Source organism: Solenopsis invicta, chromosome 16 (genome assembly GCF_016802725.1).
Source record: "Solenopsis invicta isolate M01_SB chromosome 16, UNIL_Sinv_3.0, whole genome shotgun sequence".
NCBI classification, from domain to species: domain Eukaryota; kingdom Metazoa; phylum Arthropoda; class Insecta; order Hymenoptera; family Formicidae; genus Solenopsis; species Solenopsis invicta.
In genome coordinates, this window is record NC_052679.1 from 9,834,315 (window position 1) to 9,851,202 (window position 16,888).

The following is a 16,888-nucleotide window of genomic DNA, read 5'->3' on the forward strand; positions in this document are numbered from 1 at the left end:
GTATTATATGTTTTAAGCACACAATTTGCAATTACTCTTTATTAAAATTTATATTATTATTTTGTTAATTTATATTATTGCATTTAACAGAATCACGATTCTACATATACCTTTTTATTAAAACAAATGATGAAATATAAGTAAAGGAGAAGAGGGTATTATGGCTATTGTCGACAATATGGCTACACTTATTATTTCCGCTATTAGGTGATGTATTTTAACAATTACTTATGGAGTTATTCGTTTAGTAGCCCGCCGTTTTTTAGTGATGCTAATACATAATGACTGACAATTGTTATAAGGCATTCTTACTTTTGAGCACCTCTAAACTTTTTCAAGGTACACCTTTTAACCTTTAATTTCCTCATTATTCTTAAACCTGAGTGTATTATCACACGAAGGTATGTATGTACATACACTCGAGTGTTTTTTTGTTATTTAACTTTTATTCGGCCGTATACATTTCGAGTTATACAAAGTTAAAACAATAACATGGAATTTTGTTAATATGGTTTTTTAAGCAAAATTTTTATATCAAAATATTTCTTCAATAAATCGATTGTCATTCTAAAGAGTGGTGTTTAGAAACATTAGAGACATCATTTTATGCTTGTTGTTTAATGTTAAATAGGGATAAAATGATATTTTTAATGAGAAATTTTTAATGCTATTTTTAAAACTTCTGAACATAGAAAAATTCTAAATCAGAAAAATTCTAAACAATGGAAAACTAAAAATATATAATTTCGTAACAAGGTACTGTATTTATTTTGAACTAAACTAATTTTTTTAAATTATGTTTATGGATAGCCGTATTACAACCACTTTTTTTCTTCTACCGATTATGCAATGCAGTAAATTTTTATAAATCACGTTCTAAATAATAAATATTTCATTACTTTGAGTTTAGAATCTGTCAAACAACACTCTGGCGAATGTAATCGTTCGAGTTTCAATAGAAAATATGAACAAAGTTATTCAATAAAATAAAAATAGGTGCCATATTACCTCTCTTTTCTTCTAACATCTTTTGTAAATGTGTTTACATTTTTTGTTGTCATTCTAAATTAAATCAGACGTTCCTATTTTTTAAATTTACTAAATTTTTAATTTTTACGTTTATTATATAAATTAGCACCTTCCTTACAAAAATCAAAAAAATATTTATGTCAAAATTAAGTATTTTTTATGTACTAATTATGTACTGTATTCCCAATTTTTATGTTCAACGGTTTAACAAAAAATTGCGATTGAAAATGGAGATGCTGACTTATCATCAAGTCGGCACCTTTTTTATCATAATTATTTATAAAATTAAAAAGTTATAGAGTAGAATTAAACTTTTTATGTGTTTTAATTATTATTTTACGAAAATGGTGTATTTGTAAATCTATAACAGATTTGAAGAGACTTGCGAATAATAAGATATATGATAATAAAGTACGATATACATGTTTCTCGCAAAGATCACAGCACTCAAGACTAAATTCCTGAGATTGTTTTAAGGTAGAAATTTTAGCAAATGGAAATGGATATAAATTTGTGGCCATTACCGAACACAAATTCTTGATTTTTTAAATTTATTTTAATCCAATTAAAGTTTAAGAATTCCTTGAAATTTTACTTTTATAATCGTGTTCGGGTTTTTCCGACCCGAACATTTTTGAGAAATTCATGTGGTATTTAAGTATTATTACAATTGTGCATGTTGTAATAATTACTCTATTTACAATACTAAAATGTGTCAAAGTATATTGTACATATTCAGAAAAACCTAAAGATAGAACCTTTTGTTAATAATATTCTTATAACATGAAAATTTTTTAAAAGTATTTAAGTCGAAAAAAATAGTGTTAGAAGGTTAAACCAGTGGAATTGAAACTGTGAGATTCATATTCTTTCAATTCAAAGAAAGGTATGTGAATCATGTAAGCCGTTGTGATCCATGAAATGAGATTGACATAATTGCTATTCTTTAAAATATATTTAAATGAATTAAAATGAGTTACAAATGTTCAATTTAAATTCATTTCTGTTTATAGGATAATACAAAAATGTCGAGTTTACAATAGTTTTTAAATGAGAAGAGTTTGAAGTGGGCAAATCAAATTGTTTAAAACTTACATGCTTAAATATGGTATATCGTTGAAGGTACATATTTAGAAAATCATAATGAAAAATATTTAGGAACATCTTCATTACTAATGAGATATGCCATATCTGATCACGCGCATTTTGGATAATTTGATTTGGGTTGCCAACATTAAATACTTTTCATTTAAAAACTATTGTAAAGTCAATAATTTTGTATTAAGATTTTCATCTCAAAATAATCTCAAGAATTTATCCTTAAGCATCGTTGTGGGCTCTATAAGACACTGTATATTTATACAAGAGTAAAGTACCAGTTAAAGTACACATATCAAATTGGTCATATACCAAAAGAAAAAAAAAAAAAATTATATTAGCTGAATCCGTTAAATCTTAGAGGATTTTATTTTTCTATACGATCTCAAGAGGAATCCTTTAAAATTAACAAGAAAATTGTCTAAGCACAATATTTTTACAGTTAGAGTAACTTTATTTTGTTTTCACTATCAATTTCTTCTTGCATTCAGATTATATAATATTATTATTGCTATTGGATATTTTTTAATATAGAGTTCTGATAGGCAGGTTAACGTTCAGGACATTCAAGCACATAATGTTTGCAAGAACAAAAAAATTTTTTTTTAACAGACTTTGTTATTCTTATAGCTTTATATTTGTATTCACTGTTTCACATATAAGATTCTATTTCATTAATTATAATTACGTATTATTTTACAAATTTTTGAAAACACATCTGCGTCGGCGGGATTCGAACCTAAGATCTTTGGAACAATAACCTAATATACTAACATTGACCTAATCGTACACTTGTGATATCGTCAATGAAAAGTTATATTTGAAGTAAAGCTGATTTGAACAGGATAAAACTTGCGTCTTGAGTACCGCGCGAACATTCTTACTAACCCTTTGATTATTCTTTCTTCACCCTTCTGTGATCTTTTCACAAAGAGCTTATAGGTTAATGCGTCTTCTCGTGCGGCAGTCACGGTAGTGCCACGCAGCGACACACATTGTTTTTCGTATTACATGCAAGATGGTATCCATTTGAAATATGGTCCTCTTAATACAAGAGGAAAACTTATAATATGTATTAGATAATATTAGAATATTATCTAATACATTTTTCATGAATAGTTCACATTTTTTGAAGAAGAATACTCTTTCTATAAAGATTGTTGTTTAGAATATGGGATTACAGGAAATTTCACTTTATAAATAGAATACTTTTTTTGGGTGTAAATTTAATATATTTTCGTATTTATGTGCTTTTGAAATATGTACACTAGGTTCTACCGATGCCTTAACACATGAACTTGTACGCATGTCAAGGCATATCGATATGGTAGATTCGGCGTTTTCCGACTCAAGATATTTTTACATTTCATGTTTGTCATATTTCTGCTAAAAATTCCAGTTATGTCCAGATATGATTTGGGACATAATGGTTCAAATGCGGTTTCTTGCACGTGAAATCCATGTATAGCTATATAATATTTGGAATTCCAGCTATGTCCCAGATTAACTCTTGTATGCAAATCCCATTCTGTGCAACATATATTTGGAAATCCAGATATGTTCCAGATCAACTCTTGTATGCAAATCCCATTCTATCCAATATATATTTGAAAATCCAGGTATATCCGAGTTCAACTCCTATCTGGAAATGCTGATATGTTTGATAAAAGTGTCCGTTTTTTATACCGATATATCTGTATTTCCAGTGTAGAAAAACTTGAAAAACGCATTTATGCCAGTTTTGATTTAGCATTTATCTAGAATTTCACGTCCAATGTAATACGGATCATATACGTCGATCCAATTCTTTAACCCGGAATTCCAGGACTACATTAATGCGGTTCATATGTGCAAAAGTTCTGATAGGCGGATTAACGTGGAGATCCAAGCACAGTGCAAATTGGTTATTATACGTCGATCACGTTCAAAACAGGATATACTTGGAATTCCCTGAAAATATAAATGTGGGCTTCGTACGTAATTCACGGCATATACGTCGATCCAATTCTTTCGATAAACCCGGAATTTCAGGACTACATTAATGCGGTTTATACGAGCAAGAGTTCTGATAGGCGGATTAACGTGGAGATCCAAGCAGAGTGCAAATCTGTTTTTAGACGTCGATCACGTTCAAAACAGGATATATTTGGAATTCCATGAAAATATAAATGTGGGCTTCGTACACAATTCAGGCTAATCTAATGTACGTATTAAACGTTTAAAATTCAGACAGCACACAATATAATATTTATCAAAATATTTTATAAATATTTTTATGATCTTAGACTAAACAAATCATAAACATTTATTATAACTATTGTATTATATTGTTATGCTCGACCAGACAAGCACACAAAAACACTCGCGCGAGCACACAGCACGAAATAACTACACTCCCTCTTTTGTACAAAAGAACACTGACTTTAATTAAGTAATTATATACAATTTACTGGAAGCGGAATTATCCAAATGTCGCTTGACAGCTGCGCGTCCAGAACAGAATAAAAGCCGGCCGCGCTTCTTCTATCTGATCGATAGATCTTCCTTCGGCCAGTTTCTCAAGTTCGGCCGAACGGACACAACAATATGTTAAACATGCAATATAAATGAGAGCTTGTAAAGAAACATATACATTAATGTATTTAAATATTTATACAATGCTTTTTTATATGTAATCACAAAAGACACAAAGTGCGTTCTTGGTTTTTTCCATTGTTTTACAAGGCGCGACTTCGCACACAGTTCATTGATCCTAATTTATGATTTTAAAATATGATTCGCGTTGCATTTAACATTGGATTTTTCTCTACGATCGACATAAATTTTTCAAAATCTTTTACTTACTTTCGGCACGAAGGGAAAACAGAGAAAAGGAAATATATTAATAACACGAGCGATAAATTTAAAAATCGTTATTTGCAGTTTCCCCGTTATATCATTTTTTGTAATTAATACTCTTGATTGAGTAGAGCTTACTTCTAAAAGTTTACTGTAATCAGTCTTAAAAAAATTATCTGGGGATGTAATCCGACGAGTGTTTACGTCTTCGTGATGAACGAGAATAAGAATTTACACGAGAAAACGGGACTTATACTTAGGGACAGGAAGGATATTTTACATTTGTACATATCTGTACGTAAGAGATAAAGAAAAAAATTAACTTGGTGTCGACAATTTTTTTGACTGAGCATAAGTAGAAAAATACTTTCCTATCAACTATAAGGTATTGCTATGATCTACACATTGTTAAATATCCGTAATGTATTAAATACTGTTTTTTTTTTTTTTTCAATTGTCCCCACGTGTCAATAGTCACGATCTTCCTTGTAAAAGAAAAAAAAGAACGAAAAGGAAAGAAACAGGAATTGCAAAGGACGGTACATAAAATAGCAATCAATTTATGCATTTGTGTATAATTTAAAGTTAGTAAACTTATTAAACGCGCGTACGGTATGCATCTTCTTCTTGATCGAATTCACTCTGGTATTCTTCTAATTGTTGCTCCTGGTATTCGAGATTAGCCTCAGCGATGTTTTGGTTTTCATTGTCTTTGTGCAGCTCAGTTTCATCATCGGATGCAAAACTTTCTTCGTTTTCAGAAATGGATTCCAATGTTTCCTGTTCTTCATCATCGCATTTTTCAATTGTATCATGCTCTATTTCTTTCAATCGTCGCGGAGATTGCCGTAAATCCGCAATTTTATTTCCTATGTAACGCCCAACATTTTGACATTCCAAGTTTATTTTCACTTTCGTGTTTGGCGCTCATATGATATCGCAATACACCTGTAATATAACAATTTCAACATTTACGTATAAAAAAAATGTTAATATGACTTGTTCATATTAATCTTACTGTGAATGGCTGTAAGTTTAATAGAATAGAGTGCGGGGTAAGCTGCCTTGTTTGGCATTCGCCGTGATACAGAGCCGGTAACACTGCTGTTTTTTAACAATTCTGGTCCAAAGATGGCAAGTGCTAAATTCTTAACAAATGATTGATATGATTTTCTCGAATTGTAAACACACAAATTATAATGTGTTTTTTCTAACCAAACTCCTTTGCCCAGATGTATCTGTAAAACATGAATTACAAAAGAAATGAAAACTAAATACATTCTGCATTAGTTTAGAATTAAGGTAATACAAGTATACAGGGTGTCTAAAAAAAAGCGTCACATATTTTGATAGCAGGTATATATTGATCAAAACAAGAAGAAAAGGTCTAATTAACATGGATCCTAAAACTAATATCTTCAAAGATACAAGCTATTTTGTTATTTGAGCTCTTTGTCATTTTCTTATTAGTTGTGTCATCTTTAGAATGTAATGAACAAAGGAGTAGGAGAGAGTGGGGTACAATGGGAATATCTTTTTTTTAGGTGTCTGAAAAAATATAAAATAAACAAAGAGAGACGAGTCAGACGATTAATCTCGTACTGACGAACTCTCGTATAGCAACAGTACTACTCAACACTCTTTTCTTTACTAGGGCTGCTCACATTCGTCAAGGCCTACGCAATGTCGTTTGACTTGTAGTATTTATTGCGAACCAAATGTAAATATCAGGAGACACATTTTAAAGATGACACAACTAATAAGAAAATGACAAAGAGCTCAAATAACAAAATAGCTTGTATCTTTGAAGATATTAGTTTTAGGACCCATGTTAATTAGACTTTTTCTTCTTGTTTCGATCAATACTACCTGCTATCAAAATATGTGACCCTTTTTTTTAGACACTTTGTATAATGTGCAATTCGTAATTATGGTACAAATACGTTTGAAGCAATGCACAAGAAGTGTTTTAATTCAATTTTTGCTTTATTGTATTTTAAATACATTAGTTGACTGAAATTATTTATTTTTCACGCGAACGTTAGAAATATTTTTTCCGATACACCATATATATTCCTGATGTAAAAACAACTTTTACGATCATCATGTGACTATAAAGAATTATCTCACCTTCTTATCATGTTCACGTATGTAACCCACTGCTGGAACACCGTTTATGATATTTTCGTGTGAGAGGTATTTTTTTTTAGAGGTACCATATTTTCCCCATCTATGCAAAAGAAATAATTTAAAATAATCATAAAATAATTTAAAATTATAAACAATTTTTTGGAAAAATAATTTCGAGCATACTCGTCAATTGTTTTACATAACTAATTACAGTTTTTTATAATTTTATATTCAATCCCGTGAGCTCATTATCCATCAATTTTAAGTCTTTGATTTTAACTTTGGCCGACTCTAAAGCAGCTTCTAGTTGCTCACTTTTCTTTTTTTCCGTAGCATACAGTTTACGTAAATCTTGCAATTTTTTTTCTAGAGACAATTGCTTGTTTACCGGTTTGCACCGCATTTTTCGCGTTTCATTACTCTGAAATCACATAACATTATGTATTCATAAATTTTATCCTGTGTTCTTTAAAATTGAAAAATGTTTCATATTTATCAAGTCATTTATTTACCATCATACGAAATTACCGAACAATATGAATTGAACGTACAAATCAGTTAAACATCCAATATTACATTGTTATGAATATATTATACAAGAATGTACATACCAGCGCATTAGATTTTTTCGGCTCTGATGTACCACTCTTTAGCATTACATTTGCAATTATCCTTGGTTTAATTTTATTAGGTAACATTTGTTTTTCATATGGCTGCGCAATGCGCATTCTCGTGCGCGTAATCCGCCGGTCGCGCGTAATGATACATGGTTTGTATCAATGGATCGAGATTATTCGAAATCGGATCTCAAGCGACCAATGATCGACGTAGTAGCCGCGACGCGCGCATTACCGATACTACATACAGTCACAACTAACATCTCTGCATTACCGATGCCTCATACAGTCATAAGCAAAAATAAAACCGTAAAAAGTACGTCGCAAAAACCGATTTTGCAACTAATTTGTTTATAACAACTATGACAATTTAGAAAGCATTATGTGTTTCTTTAATATTTTTTCTCGTAGAATCGATTTGCACAATCGGTTTTCCTCTATAGTTAATTTTTAATAATTTGTTTATATCAATTTTTATAAACAAATTATTAAAAAATAACAATTGGAAATAAGACCGAAATATAAAAAAAATATTATTTACATAAAAAGTACGTTGCAAAACAAATTAGATGCAAAAATGTATTTTGCAACTAATTTGTTTATAACAATTATATAATTACTATAACAATTAAGAAAGCATCATATTTGTTTCTTTAGTAATTTTCTCATATATACAATCGATTCAGTCCCGGTCAATAGATGTAGTAAATAAGCCTTAGCCGTAAGAAATTGACCAAATTGACCAATTATAGTTGAATATGAGGAAAATAATCGATCATGGTTGGTCAATTTCTTACGGCTTAGGGCTTACAAAATAAATTGTAGACCGGGACTAACGCAATCAGTTTTCCTGTAAAATTTGTTTATGACTATTGTTTATAACAATTTTAACAAATCATGGATTTTCAATTTTGACCACGTTTGCGTAATTTCGAAAAGATGATGTATTGGATTACCTACCAGTGATCAAGCCTTGGATTTCCAAATATAACCCAGTACGGAAATCCATTTTAAAACCGTATTTAGTACAAATCATGGATTTCCAATTTTGGCCACTTTCGCATAATTTCGTAAAGATATACTGGATTATCTACCAGTTATCAAGCCTTGGATTTTCAAATATAATCCAGTACGGAAATCCATTTTAAAAACCTATTTAGTACAAATCACGAATTTGCAATTTTGACCACTTTTGCATAATTTCGAAAAGATGTACTGGATTATCTACGAGTTATAAAGCCTTGGATTTTCAAATATAACCGCATACAAGTATTGTACGCGGAATTGTATATTGCATCCAATCTCTATCAGCACTGAGTTTGCATGTAAAGGCGTGTACATATATCGCTGTCTGGAATTCTGCATATTGTTCATTTTCAATTGAATACGTTAATGTACATGCAATTACAGACCAATCTTTCACAGGAAATTTATACTAAATCCTTATACTTATTTAAACACGGAAATCCTTACATAAATCAGATTACCGAACTTCCATGTAAAAACTAGTAAACTTTTATGCCGTAAATTTCATACTTGTTCAAACGCACTTGGAATTATGAATGTAAACGGATAAGACTTATATCTGGAACTCCAACTAAATACCATGAACTTGGAATTGCGTGTATAATCAGATTTAATTTTTTACTTGGATGAATTTTGTGTCAGTTAAGACCTGATTTGTTCAGATATGTCCTGATACGATCGTATATAATTTTAAATCTGGACATACCTGGAATTTTTACCAATACCTGACGATTATATTCAATTAAATTATTAACAACAATTTACCTCTTTTTGGTTTTAGTTTAATTTTTCTTAGATTAAAGTATATAATCAATTTTTAAGTCAAAATTAAATGTAATTGGTTTACTTTAAAAAAATTAATAAATATTGATAATAAATATAAATGTTATATTAAATTTTAAAACATATATGTATTTTATATGATTTTTAAATGCAATTTAAATGTTATTTAATTTAACTAATACTCTGTAAATGCTTAAATTTTTCAATCGATAGATTTTTCTATAAATTCAAGATAAAGACATATAAATAAAATAAATAAAATAAAGAATAAAGATAAAATTATAAACAAATTGAAAAATTTAAATAAATAAATAAGAGGAATTAACAAAGTAATTTCAATATCAAAGATTAAGAAAATTAATTTAATTAAAAGAAATTGAATTCTGGGTATTTGATTATTTAAAATTGAATCAAATCCACATTCAAATGGGGATGTTTTTTCATGATCTTGAAATGATTTTTTAAAAATTAATAAAAGGCCTAGCGGAATAAGTATGGTAAAAGTGCCTCCACACGGCTTTTCGAGTTGGCCTTCTTTCTAAACTATTTTTCAATTTTTATGATTCCATGACATAAGGTTTTTAATTCATAAATATGAAATTAACTTGGACCTTAATAATATTACTCTTAGACGTTAATCAAAATATTTTTTACATTTATTTTTGATGCAAATTTTGATTATAAAGAATGAAAATAACATTTAAACATTTTTTTTGTGATTTCGTTGATGGACTACCTTAACAAATTACATGTGAAACTCTGTTCCTAACTCCTACAAAAAATATTTTTTCAGATTTTTGTTTCAAAAAGTAGGCCACAATGAAATAAATTAAAATAATAATATTCTTTGTCAATTTTTATCGCAAAATGAGCAGGTAAATTATTTCTATCAGCTCTTTAACGTTTCATTTGTCTACAAAATTCATATTGAAATATTTTGCTGATCACAAGTTGAAAGTTAGTGATAGCTAAACTATTTTTCAATTTTTATAATTCCATAACATAAGGTTTTTATTTCATAAATATGAAATAAATGCTTATGTTATGGAATTATAAAAATTAAAAAAATTGTTTAGTTATTACTAACTTTCTATTTGTGATCAGCAAAACATTCCAATATTGAATTTTAGAGACAAATAAAACGTTAAAGAGCTGGTAAAAACAATTTATTTGCTCATTTTTTGAAGAAAATTAACAAGAAAAATGTTATTTTAATTTTTTCATTGTAGCGCACTTTTTGAAAAAATCTGATAAAAATATATTTTGTAGAACTTGGGAACAGAGATAATACATGTAATTTTTTCAAGGTGGTAAATCAACGAAATCACGGTGAAAAAATGTTTAAAAATTATTTTCATTTTTTAAAAATCGAAATTTGCACCGAAAGTAAACGTAAAAAATATTTTTATTAATATCTAAGTGTAATTGATTTTTCAGAAGTTTTCAAAATTTTATTTGATTTGTTACTAAGAAAATTGTGAAAATGTAAAAAAATCGTTTTTTCGCTCTATCTTAAACACGTCTCCATATAGAAAGAAGGCCAACTCGAAAAGCTGTGGGAGTAATTTCACCATACTTATTCCGCTAGGCCTTTCATTAATTTTTAAAAAATTATTTCTATTTTAAATAATCAAATACCTTTCAGAATTCAATTTTTTTTAATTAGATTAATTTTCTTAATCTTTGATATTGAAATTACCTTATTAATTCCTCTCATTCATTTATTTAAATTCTTTAATTTGTCTATAATTTTTTCCTCATTTTTTATTTTATTTATTTTACTTATATGTCATTATCTTGAATTTATAGAAAAATCTATCGATTGAAAAATTTAAGCATCTACAGAGTATTAGTTAAATTAAATAACATTTAAATTGCATTTAAAAATCGTGTAAAAAATATATATATTTTTTAAATTTTAATATAACATTTATATTTATTATCAATATTTATTAATTTTGTTAAAATAAATCAATTACATTTAATTTTGACTTAAAAATTAATTATATACTTTAATCTAAGAAAAATTTAACTAAAACCTAAAAGAGATAAATTGTTGTTAATAATTTAATTGAATATTTTCGTCAGAAGACGGGCATAAAATGTAAAAATATCTTGAGTCGGAACACGCCGAATTTACCATATCGATATGCCTTGACACGTGTACAAGTTCATGTGTTAAGGCATCGATGGAACCTAGTGTACACCCAAGGACTTTGATTCTGTCCATGGGGAAATTTTCCAAACTGAGAAGTCACCACTTTCTACATATTTGCAGTTTATGATTAAAGTGACGATTAGAGTTTATTGGTCGTTACGTTAGTCATGAATTGTAAGTATGTAGAAAGATAGCGACTTCTCAGTTTGAAAAATTTCCCCATGGACAGAATCAAAGTCCTTGGGGTCTATCATGTAACATTTCCCTTAGGGCGGAAACGTGAAAAGTGAAAAGTTTCACGTGAACTGCACGATCATTGTACGATTCCATGGAATCATGTAACTCACTCATGAACGGAAATGTGAACTTTTTCACGTGTGCTTTTTCGCCATCAGCCGTGAAAAGGTGAAAATTTAAGGAATTAATAAATTGTATGTATTTTGAAATAAGAATGAAAGTGTGGTAACAGTGTGGTAACACTTTGAAGAGGTATTATTGAAAAGGTTAACCTTTTTGGTATTGCATTGCGTTGATAGGATAAAGTAATACATACATAAATAAAAATAATGCTTTGGTGATGTAATTAGGTTTGATATTTATATTTGACAAATTGATATTTTGATAATTATATAGAATGAGGTTTCATCAAATGCAAATTTAGATAAAAATATACTTTAAACGCGTTTTGATACACAATGATATAAGAAAGGTGCGTCTTGTGAAATAGAATATTAATCAATCATGTAAGTGTTTATAACTTATAAATTTGGAAAATACATGTGTAAGCGGAGAATTCAGTTTTGATCAAGGTCCGTATTCTAAATTATTCAATATTTTTTAATTAAACAAAGTTAAATTTAATGACTAATGAAATTAATTTACTTTAAAATTTGCACACATAAAATTAATTAAAATTAATTTTGAAAAACAATGTTTGAATTAAATTACAATGTAATTTTGAATATTAGATTACTACATAATAAAATAGTTGTTACAATATACGGATCATTAAAAATAAATGTGATATATATTATATTTGTAAATTAAGTTTATGCAATATAAGAAATATTGCTATTTATTTATGAATATTTTTTTTACAATTTTTTTTTATATAACAAAATTTTTACAGTAAAAGTTATACTGTAAAAGCAGATAGAAACCTTTTTCACGATCGCTTGATAGTTGCAATGACAGAGTCTCTAATGGTGAATTTCGGAACGTAAACTAAATTTCCGCGCATTATTCATACATAATCGCTGTGCGTGAAAAGATTCACGTGAACTCTCTATGAGTGAAAAATGAAAAGTGAAAAGTGAAACGTGAAAAGTGAAAAGTGAAACGTGAAAAGTTCCACGTGAAATTACATGATTGACCCCCTTGAGTGTTCGATATTTTTATGCCCATTCCCTCTGATTGACAAACCGAAGTAAGCCCCAGCAAACGAAAATGAATTGAAATGGGTAAAAATGAATTTTTTATAACATTTTCGAATTTGTGCTGCAAATTTTTTCGAATTCATTTGAATCCAAAAATAATATATTATAGTATGGATATGAATACATTCGAATTCATCATAATAAATAGTTTATTTCAAATTTCAATTCTTTTGAATCCAAAAATAATTAATGGGGAATATGAATGGGGAATGCCTTTAACGGTCACAGCTAGATCTTCGTACATGTTTGTGTGATTTTATATACTTTTCTCAAATTCAACGAACTGCGTGCGGAATTAATTTTCAATCATAACACAGTTCTAAATTGAACAAGATTAAGTAATATCACGTATTATTAAAATTAAAATTAATATTAACCTTTTCCCCCTCCCCCAAAAAACTGTAAAGGAATTGCAAAAAATATCAGCAATAATTTTTCGCAATAATTCCTTTACAGTTTTTTCAGGGGGGGAAGGAAAGGTTTAATATTAATTTCAATTTTAATAATACGTAATATTATTTAATCTTGTTCAATTTAGAACTGTGTTGTGACTGAAAATTAATTTGGCACGCAATTCGTTGAATTTAAGGAAAGTATATAAAATCACACAAACAATACAAGCACGAAGATTTAGCTGCGACCGTTGAAGGCATTGTTATTTGTATTGATACAGTAACGGTTAAAATATCTCTCTACTACTTTAGCACATTTCATATTTCAATCTATTTAAGTCCATTTGGATCCAAAAATACTCTAAAGCGTGAACTCGAATAAGTTAAAATGAATTGCAATTTTCAATTTGTTTGAATTAAATTTTGTTTGCTGGGACATACACCTTCTTTACTCGAGTAAAATGCTTATAAAAATGCAAGTATCGAATTAGTCGTCGCTCAAAATATTTTTTTATTTATGCGCTTTTGGAATATGTATGAGATTTTGATGCTCATTCCTCTAATTCTTATAAGCAGGAACTTAGATCAAATAAATATTTTGGTTCAGATACGCTTATGGTTTAACAAAAAAATAAAATATTGTCCATCGCTAGCCACTACTTTTTCCCATCTTTCTGGCAGCATACGGATACCGCGTCGGAAGAATGCTTTATCTTTTGAAGCTATCCACAAATCGACCCAATTTTTTGTATCTTCATATGATGTGAAGTGTTGCTCAGATAGGCCATGCGCCATCGATCGAAACAGGTAGTAATCAGAAGGAGCAATGTCTGGTGAATACGACGGGTGGGGTAAAACTTCCCAATTGAGTGTTTCCAGGTAGGTTTTGACCGGCGCCGCAACATGTGGACGAGCATTATCATGCAGAAGAATAACTTTGTCGTGTCTGGAGTAGTAGTGGGCACGTTTTTCCTTGAGTACTCGGCTCAATCTCATCAATTGTGTTCGGTAGAGAGCCCCAGTAATGGTTTCATTCGGTTTGAGCAACTCATAATACACGACACCAAGCTGATCCCACCAAATACACAACATGAGCTTTTTTCCATGAATGTTCGGCTTGGCTGTCGATGTTGAAGTATGGCCAGGTGATCCCCATGATTTCTTCTTCTTTGGGTTGTCGTAGTGGATCCATTTTTCATCACCAGTGACTATACGATGCAAAAAACCCTTTCGTTTATGCCTGGCAAGCAGCATTTCACATGTGAAAAATCGGCGTTCAACGTTTCTCGGCTTCAGTTTATATGGAACTCAGTTTCCTTGTTTTTGAATCATTTCCAATGATTTTAAGCGATGTGAAATTGCTGGTTGAGTCACTCCTAATGTAAGTGCAAGTGCTTCTTGCGTTTGGCACGAATCTTCATCTAATAATGTTTCCAATTCCGCGTCTTCGTACACTTTTGGCTTTCCGCTACGTTCTTTGTCTTCGACGTCAAATTCACAGTTCTTAAACTTGTGACTCACGGCAACTTCTCTCACTTAAGGCAGCCTCACCATATGCTTCTACAAGCAATCGATGCGCCTTGGCTGCAGATTTCTTCAAATTAAAGAAGCAAATCAAAAGCTCCCGCAAATGACGCTTATTCGGCTCAAAACTCGACATTTTTGCACGAAAAAAGATATATGATGCTGATACAAAATCGCTAATATTTTAAGGTTATGTTGTTGCCAGATGTCCAACCTTACGATATAACATTTTACAACAATTTCAACCATAACATACTAGTGGCGCCATTTTTTGTGAAACGGCGGAAACTTATTTATACTCCTAATATAATTATAGATCTTGCCCTGTAAACAGAGAGTAGTATATCTCACTTCACGTGGAAAATCGCAAACCCATGAGAAACAGCTGTTGACAATTCAATTGTACTAGTACAATTAAATTGTCAACAAAAAAATAATTATTGAATGATTACTTGCATTAATGAAAAATACTTGAAATATTTTGAACGAATTAAGTACAAAAGTACAACAAATGTTGATCAATAAAATAAACTTTATTAATATTTTACTTACTAATTTATAACGTTATAAATTTAGGCTATTAAACATTCGGACATCCTTAAGTGTAGCTAATACCAGTATAATCGGGTATTAAAATATTTATATATACAATTAAATAAAAAACAATATAGAATATACTCAAAGAATAATTTTTAATTAAAGTATTAAAATATTTCTTTTAAAATTAAAAGGACTTTTCTGTGTTATGTAAATCACTTGCTCTTAATAAAATGATTAAGGATTAAAGTCAATTATCTCATATAATATACCACAGCTCATTCCATTAATTATTACTAAGTAAATATTACTCAACAACTCTAAATTTTTAGTATATACAGAGTGTCCCAGAAATGGGGAACCGCTTTAGGGATTTAGAGGCGATTAAAGAAAACTACAAGATCTTATATCAGTTTGCGATATTTGCTATAATTATAGAGTTATAAAATAAAACGTCTGAGCCAATGTGCGGTGATGCCGCATCGTAGGACGACGCGCCGTCAGTTTTCAGATGGGACGGAATTTTAGCGCATGCGCGCTAGATTCAGCATCAGTAAAGTATTTACTTTCATTAAATAAAAGTATTAATGAGTAGTATAAGTACCCTTGTTAATTGGTCTAATTAATTTAATATCTTGCACAATTTTAGAATCTTTTAATAGTGAAATTAAGTGATGTTTTTGCGTGAATATTCTTGCACATGCACAAAAATCCCATCCCATCTGAGAACACTGCGCGCCGTGCCAAATCAGACAGCGACGTTTCATCTTTCTCTCGCCGCCGCGCCGCCGAGCTAGGCGAAATGAACCGTCTTATGGCGTGGCATCACCTCACATTAGCTCAAATATTTTATTTTATAACTCTATAATTATAACGAATATTGCAAAATGGTATATGACTTTCTGTTTTCTCTAATCGCCTCTACATCTTCAAAGCGGCTAGTTTTCTATTTCTGGGACACCCTGTATAAGCGTAATATATTAATGATTTTTAAAAAAGTATTTATTAAGATTTATATTTATAAATATTAGATAATAACTGTTTCTTTATTATAGTCGGACACTGGGACATTTACCTTAGCATGCTCTGCACAAAATTTGTTTCTGCTGGTTCGGCAATTTTACGAAAACAGACTTTTTAGAAGAAATCTGATTAATAAAATATTTTCCAATAAACTTTTGGTCGTAGAAAAATCCTGCGGCGAAATTGTTCTATCAGGTTTCTATAAATAATTATCTGTTTAATTTCATGATTCATAATATATTAATTGTGCATATGAGAAAAAAATTCGTATCGCAAAAAATATAAATTCATATTATA

At 29.6% G+C, this 16,888-nt stretch overlaps 1 protein-coding gene across 14 annotated transcripts in view; it reads left to right on the forward strand.

The window, feature by feature from the left end:
• LOC105193606 (protein TANC2) overlaps positions 1-16,888 on the forward strand; it is a 160,432-nt gene that overhangs the window by 102,538 nt on the left and 41,006 nt on the right. The window lies entirely within an intron of this gene.